At 34.9% G+C, this 8574-nt stretch overlaps 1 pseudogene; it reads right to left on the reverse strand.

Annotated features, from left to right (window-relative positions):
* Positions 1 to 1967: 1967 nt before the first annotated feature.
* On the reverse strand, positions 1968 to 4561 carry LOC104098026 (pectin acetylesterase 8-like; annotated as a pseudogene).
* Between the last annotated feature and the right edge of the window lie 4013 nt (positions 4562 to 8574).

Genomic DNA, 8574 nt, shown 5'->3' on the forward strand with positions numbered 1-8574 from the left:
GGGAAGAAGAAGGAAGTGAGGAGGGATGGGTCTGATCTTGAAGACATGGTTGGGGATGGGGGAGTGAAAAAGTAAAAGAAAAGGGAAAAGGTGATAAAAAAAAAGAAAAAAAGAAAAAATATTTAAAAATACGTTTTTATATTACATTGACACATGGCAATGATTTTAGATTTTTTATTTTTTTTAATAACTTCATTAGCTGAAATTAAAAGTAAGGACAAAAATGATATATTATTTGTCAAGGCAGGGGCAAATAAATGCCCAACTATTAACGGCAATTTTGACCATTTTCCATAATATCAAAGAAAATGATATCCTACGCCTGCTTAAAACTTGAATGGAAGAAAATAACCTTCTAAAGATCTCTCGTAATTTATTTATAAATATTGTGTGTTATTTTTAACCGATCTTATGTGAACAAGTTTCTATAAGAAAATATAATATTTATAATTAATTACAAGATAAGTTCTCCATCAATTTCACATGGCATAAATCTTTCTCCCCTTCTGCATTTTTCATTAATTTGTTCTTGAGTAAGGTTCTTAGTATAGTCCCATCCATAAACCCCCCAGTCTTCCCTGCATACCAAATAGCAAATTAACTCTGTTTCTTCAGGAGTTCTACAGTTTACCATCGTCTCAGGAAATAAAACTAAGACAAAAATGCAAATTTCCAACACCACCATGATTTGCTTACAACACATTTTTTCGGGATATATATGTCCTGCAAAATAATACTTTTGTTAGTACCAATAAATATTATGGTAACCATCTTTTCTGAAATATAAACTAATTGGCAGCTTATTAGAAGATATCATTTTTGAAGTGTAATCCACATAAAAAGGTAAAAATATCTACTGGAATTTAGGGGAGGCCTATTCTTGCGCATCAAGCAAATATCGAGTAATTACACTTGTGAATTTAAAATCCACATGCCTAAATCCTTCCATTCAAATGCAAATAAGCATTCATATATATAATTAGAATGAAATGAAACGTAAATGTGATTTTTAATTACGTATATATAAAAAAACCTAGCTTATTGAGAACAATAATTTTGGATGAAAAATATTATCCATAAATATTACCTAGTTATATAAGTTGATTCTCAGATAAAATACCACAAAAGTTTTTCATTTAACTGGATTTATACTACAATACTGAATAAAATAAGAATATATAAAGTCATGTAGATGAAATGAAAAAAGGAACTAATGGATAGATGTTCTTTTTACTTTTCACCACTAATTATCCAATGTTTTCTTTAGTTACATTTACACTTCATTCACTTGATTTTTACGATTTTGCTTTTTAATCTATTTATTTATTTGCAAAATCATAAAATAATTCATTTTGTGAGGGTTAACAGAGGAAGTAAGTAATGAAGAAAATAAAGGTTAGAAGGGGAGGGAAAAATCTATCAAAATGGACCTTTTACGAACTTTCTCCATCGTTAGTGCTTGCTCTTATTTCCTAACGATGAGAATTATTAAGGTAAATCATAAAAAGGACAGGTTAAATAAAAATTATTACATACGTTAGGGGTACGAAATAAAAAAAATCATTAAATATATATTTCCACAAATTAAAGTATAGATATACTTCAAGAAATAAATAAAAATTATGTTCGCTTACGCAATTTACTAGTCAAGTTGTGTCTGCCAAACAATTTGGTTCTGATTGGTAATGCTTTATCCATTTTATGTGAGACAAGAAATGGATCATAAATAGGTCCTTAATATTGTAACGTAAGGTCCAACTTTATTTACTCCTTTTGGAGTTTCAGAAAAGGAGAGGAAACATTCATCGCATGCATGCGTTAATTAACCTACATTGAATGTTTTCTTTTGCTAATTGATTATTACATATGACGAAAATTTTATTTTGAATGATATAAACTTTCCAATTAGCAAATCTTTTTTTAAGGGAAAAAGGTTGTTCCACCAAAACGTTTGAAGACAAAAAATATAATTTGCTCAATCAAAACATGTTGAAGTGAAAACAAAAACAAAAATTACAATTTTGCAATAATACATGAGTAGCTTTACACTAGTTACTCCACTTGTTTACGAAAAAAAACATCTGAAATAGCTAGTAGTACAACAAGAGCAACCTCTACTGGCAATATTTGCCACAAGGATAGGGGCAGTAAACCCCTTGGAATCCACTTCTACCAAAAAACCAGTCTCCAACAGCTTCAGCAATTGTCTGTTACAATGAGTTAGTATCAAACTTCAAATAACAACACAAGAAAGCTGAAAAATTACAGTAATATAAAGAAAAAAAGAAATGAAAATATGACCTTGTTAGCTATTGTTGGAGAGTTGTTGTCGGACCAATAGCTTTGTATTTCAATGCCATGGTGGAAATGGCAAGAAGAAATGAAATAACCTCTTAATATACTTGGTCCTAATTCGTTCACTGCCTCTAAAAATGTCAACCTAAAATCTTGAAGAGTTTGAATTTGACTTGGTGAGCATTTATTTATATCTTTCTTGCATGTATCCCAAACATGTTCAGGGTCAGCAACACCTTCGGGAACCAAAATGTTGTTTATCTAATTTTCAAGAATCAATAGGCAAACCCTTAGAATTTGAAGGAAAATAAAATATATTCAGAAATGAATTAGTTATTATCATATATAGAAATTGATTTTCAAACCTGCCAAGAATCATAAGCCGAATTAATGATGAAAAGTGGCGTGCAAATATGTGGTGCTGCATACTGAGGGAAGAAGCACTGCCAAATCATTGGATTGTATACTTATTAGTTAGAAAGATCATGTTGGACAATTTATTTACACAATAAATAAATAAATAAAACTATTCTTACCAAACTTGGGTCTAAGCTCAAGAATGTGCAAGAGAGTGATAGGTTCTTGGCAGATCCCTAAAGTACACGCCAAAGAGAGTCAATAATGTTTTATAAAAAGCAATAAAGAATAATAAAAGAGAAACAATTTACTAAATGATGGTTCTTACATGCAAAGTAACAACTCTCTTAAAATACTCTTTAATATGCGGCTCACCAGTTATAGTTTTTCTGCATAAACTCATACAAGAATTAGTTAAAAAGAGAAACACACACTTGAAAGTTTTCTGGGATTCATGAACTTACGCATTAATAAAGAAACCAGCATCAGAGATGCATTTGACTCTAGCAGTCAAGGAGAAAAAAAGTCGGAATTTGTCACAATGTAGGATTGCACCCAACCCTCCTGCTGAAGTTCCACTAAGGATGGCCTATCATCAAAGTTTAAAAATTTCTTATATTTTTAGCCATATAATTAGAGAGAAATAACAGGACTATATATGAGGGGGAAATGGAACGTACATTTTCAGCATATATCATCCCTTCATGGTATAATAATTCCTCCATGATTGCTTTGAATATTCTTGCACCTCTGAAGTGGAGATTAGTAGCCTGAAAATTTTTGGTACTTTTAATTAGGAAAGTTACACCAATACAAATTCCAAGCACTAATAAGAAGATAGTCTAACTTACGGGTCAACTTTTTCAATATCTCCGGTATATGATGATCCATCGCAATATCTAACCTTGACCCGGTTCCAGTTGTAAAAGTCTAAATATATGTTGATTTTTTTTAGTACGAAAATATATGTTGACTTAAGAGTTAAGAATATCACAATATCATAAAGAAGTAAAGAGTAAAAAAAAGGGGTAAATGCATTATATATTTAACTACCTGGGTTTAGTTGAGAATCGTTGCTTAGAACTCCCATAAAATAACCAATCTTAGATATATTTTTCGAAGTTCCATATTCTTTAGTAGCACGATCTTGGCAGTCAGAAGTAGAGTCACACCACCCCCCGCCCTTAGAAATTCAGAGTTGCAGATGAGTAAAATCTTTTAACGAAAATACAAACACTAACCAAAATAACAGAAAATATGAGTTTATTATACCTGAAGTTGAATAAGCCAGTTATAAACCCCCGAGCCAGTTCCCGGATGAAAGTTGAATGCGGGAGCACTTCCATCTAAGCAAACTATATAAAACAAAACACATTAACCAAATTAACATAAACACAAAAAAATAAGACATTTCCCAATCTACAAAAGTTAAGAAAATTGATAAATATAATCGAGGGAGTTGTTCTATAAAGAAACTCATCACCTGCTCCTTTTGCAATTGCACTCTCTAGGAGTGTTGTATTGACAACGAGGTTCGCTTCAGTTGTCGCCCAAATACACAGTAGAGAAACTAAAACATAGATAATGTCAAAATGTTAGTAATAAATTAAAATACACTTTAAAAGGTGTCAATATACTTAAAATATATACGTTGAATTCCATTTATCTTTTGAGTAATAGCCATGTCCATTTGAAAGTTTTGGTAGGACGTACGTTTTTCATTCTTAAAATTTCTATATAACTTTAACAACAGAAAAGAAAAGACTAAATTAATATATTATACATCAGTGGAAAACAAGGAAAGATTACCAAGCACCGCATATGTGGCCGCCATGAACACTGAACTACAATCCATCACTGAGTTAAACTTGAAGAAGCAGAAAATAGAAGTTTAGAGATATTTGTGAGTTGCTTTGTCTACAACAGAGGCAGAGTACATGGCTATTACGGAGGCTGTGAAGGAGGCAATTTGGCTTCAGGGGTTGCTAAAGGAGCTTGGTATTGAACAAAAAAATATTACAATTTTTTGTGATAGTCAAAGTGCTATTCAATTAGCGAAGAACCAAGTTTATCATGCAAGGACGAAGCACATTGATGTTCGGTATCATTTCGTACGAGAAATCATAGAAGAAGGTGGAGTCACGGTGAAGAAAATTCATACTACGGAGAACCCTGCTGATATGCTGACAAAAGTGGTGACTGCGGTCAAGTTTCAACATTGTTTGGATTTGATCAACATTGTTGAACACTAAAGATTGAAGATGAAGACACAACCAAAATTTGTTATTGAGAGAAAATTGAAGATGTGGAATTTTGCCAAGGTGGAGATTTGTTGAAATTGGCAAAAGTACCACATCGGTGGATGACAATTTTGAATGAGAATTTCACCCTATAAAAGGAGGCCTAATGTTTAGGATTTAAATACACCTCTCATTTGCCTTTTATCTTCTTAAGGCATTTGTATCTTCTCTCTTTAGTATTATTTCACTTGTAATTTTGGAGTGGAATAAAATATTGATTGTGTCCGAGGAAGTAGGCAAAATTGGCCGAACCTCGTAAATTCTGGTGTTCTTTTATTGTTGTCTTATTGTCTTGTTTATTATTTAGTGGTTGTCATAATTTTTGGTATAGTAGTTGTGACTCATTCACACTATATACATTTGGCTTCCGCAACAATTGGTATCAGAGCCAAGGTACTGTCTAAGTATGCTCTGTGGTTGCAGCATAGTCTGATCTTCCACATCAGAAAAGATCTATCTTGGTAACTGAGTCAAGGTTCTGTCTGAGTATGCTCTGTGGTTGCAGCTTAGTCTGATCTTCCACATCAGAAAGGAAATAATCTTGATTTGTGTCGTCAGCTACTAAATAATATTTGTGTCAAAATGGTAGACAATAAACAAGAAGAATCTACATCAAGTGTCAATAATACGTCATCGTTGGCATCTTCGCTTATGACAAGAATTGTGTCAAATGCGAAATTTGCGGTAGAAATTTTTAACGGGTCAGGACATTTTGGGATGTGGCAAGGCGAGGTTCTAGATGTTCTTTTTCAACAAGGGCTAGATCTTCCCATTGAAGAAAAGAAGCCAAATGTTATTGGAGAAGAAGATTGGAAAATTATCAATCGTGTTGCTTGCGGTACCATTCGATCCTACCTTGCTAGAGAGCAGAAATATCCATACACAAAGGAAACTTCTGCAAGTAAATTATGGAAAGCACTGGAGGATAAATTTTTGAAGAAAAACAGTCAAAATAAATTGTACATGAAGAAGAGACTGTTTCGCTTCACCTATGTTCCTGGTACCACAATGAATGAACATATCACCAGTTTCAATAAGTTGGTCACAGATTTGCAAAATATGGATGCAACTTTTGATGATGGTGACTTGGCCTTGATGTTGTTGGGGTCACTTCCTAATGAGTACGAGCACCTTGAAACTACTCTACTCCATGGAAATGACGAAATTTCTCTCAGAGAAGTTTGTTCGGCTTTGTACAGCTATGAACAAAGAAAGGGAGAAAAACAGAAGGGCGGAGAAGGAGAAGCACTAATTGTGAGGGGTCGTCCTCAAAATCAAACGAGGACTAAGAAGGGAAGATCCAAGTCGAGATCTAGACCCAGCAAAGATGAATGTGCCTTTTGTCGAGAAAAGGGGCACTGGAAGAAAGACTGTCCGAAGTTGAAGAATAAGGCCAGACATAACAATGGAAAGGCCATTATGGATTCAAATGTAGCTGATTGTGATGATTCAGACTTCTCATTAGTTACAACAGAGTTATCAACATCATCAGACATATGGTTGATGGACTCGGCTTGTAGCTATCATATGTGTCCCAACAAGGACTGGTTCGTGAATTTTCAAGAAGGAGAATATGGAGTCATCCACACAGCGGATAACAGCCCTCTTACCTCATATGGCATTGGTTCAATAAGATTAAGAAGCCATGATGGAATGATCAGAACATTAATAGATGTTCGATATGTACCGGGTTTGAAGAAGAATCTCATCTCTGTGGGAGCCCTAGAATCAAAAGGGTTCAAAATCATTGCAGAAAATGGAGTGATGAGAATATGCTTCGGTGCACTAGTGGTAATGAAGGCCAATCGGAAGAACAATAACATGTACCGCTATCGTGGTAGTACAGTTATTAGGACAGCGACAGTGACATCCAGTGATGACAAAGAGGCAGAAGCAACCAAGCTATGACACATGCGCTTGGGACATGCTGGAGGGAAATCCTTGAAAGCTCTATCTGATCAAGGATTGTTAAAAGGCGTAAATACTTGCAACTTGGAGTTTTGCGAGCATTGTATCAAAGGGAAACAGACAAGGGTTAAATTTGGTACAGCGATCCATAATACTAAAGGCATTTTGGATTATGTACACTCTGATGTTTGGGGTTCTTCCAAAACACCTTCATTGGGTGGGAAGCACTATTTTGTAACCTTTGTTGATGATTTTTTCCGAAGAGTGTGGGTGTATACAATGAAGAGGAAAGATGAAGTGTTGGGAATTTTTCTCAAATGGAAGACGATGGTGGAGAATCAAACAGGCAGGAGGATCAAGTGTATTCGCACAGACAATGGAGGTGAATACAAAAATGATCATTTCAATAAGGTTTGTGAAAATGAAGGCATCGTCCGACACTTCACTGTCAGACATACACCACAACAGAATAGAGTGGCAGAACGTATGAACCGGACTTTACTGGAGAAGGTACGGTGTATGTTGTCCAATGCTGGCTTGGGCAAAGAATTTTGGGCTGAGGCAATTACATATGCATGCCACCTCATTAATCATCTACCATCTGCTGCTATTGATGGCAAGACACCATTTGAAAAATGGTATGGAAAACCTGCTGTAGATTATGACTCTTTGCACGTGTTTGGCTCAATTGCATACTATCATGTGAAAGAGTCAAAATTGGATCCGAGAGCAAAGAAGGCTATATTTATGGGGATTACTTCTGGAGTCAAAGGATACCGCTTATGGTGTCCAGAGACAAGGAATATTATATTCAGCAGAGATGTTACCTTTGATGAATCTGCCATAACAGATAAGGTGACAGTTGAAGATGTCAAACAAACTGGTGGTGCATCAAAGCAGGTGGAGTTTGAGGGAAAATTTATTTTTCCTACACAAGAAGCAGAGGAGGAAACTCATAAAGATTACCCCCTGGAAGAAGAGCCAGTAGAGAGGGAGATTCCAACTCAGGAACCTCGACAACAACTTGAATCAATAGCAACCAACAGGCCAAAAAGGACAATAACGAAACCTGTTCGTCTCATAGAGACAGTTGCTTGCGCAACCTCAATTGTAGCTGATGGTGTTCCTACCACTTATAAAGACACAATCCAAAGTTCAAAAGAAGATAAGTGGAGGATTGCCATAAATGAAGAAATGCAGTCCCTTCATCAGAATCATACATGGAAATTGGCCAATCTCCCGAAGGGAAAGAAAACAATTGGGTGCAAATGGGTATTTGCAAAGAAAGAAGGATTTCCTAACCAAGAAGATGTTTGATACAAAGCAAGATTGGTGGCCAAAGGATATGCTCAGAAGGAGGGAATTGATTATAATGAAGTATTTTCTCCAGTTGTAAAACATTCCTCCATTAGAATTATGTTGGCTTTGGTAGCACAATTGGATTTGAAACTAGTTCAGATGGATGTAAAAACTGCGTTTTTACATGGAAACTTGGAGGAGAAAATCTACATGAATCAGCCAGAAGGATTCAAAGTTGCTGGAAAAGAAAATATGGTATGCAAACTTGAAAAATCGTTGTACGGATTGAAACAATCTTCTAGACAGTGGTACAAGCGATTTGACAAGTTTATATTGCGGCAAGGGTACAAGAGAAGCAAATACGATCATTTTGTGTATTTGCGCAAACTTAATGATGGTTTCTTTGTATATCTTC

Source organism: Nicotiana tomentosiformis, chromosome 12 (genome assembly GCF_000390325.3).
Source record: "Nicotiana tomentosiformis chromosome 12, ASM39032v3, whole genome shotgun sequence".
In the NCBI taxonomy this organism is placed as follows: domain Eukaryota; kingdom Viridiplantae; phylum Streptophyta; class Magnoliopsida; order Solanales; family Solanaceae; genus Nicotiana; species Nicotiana tomentosiformis.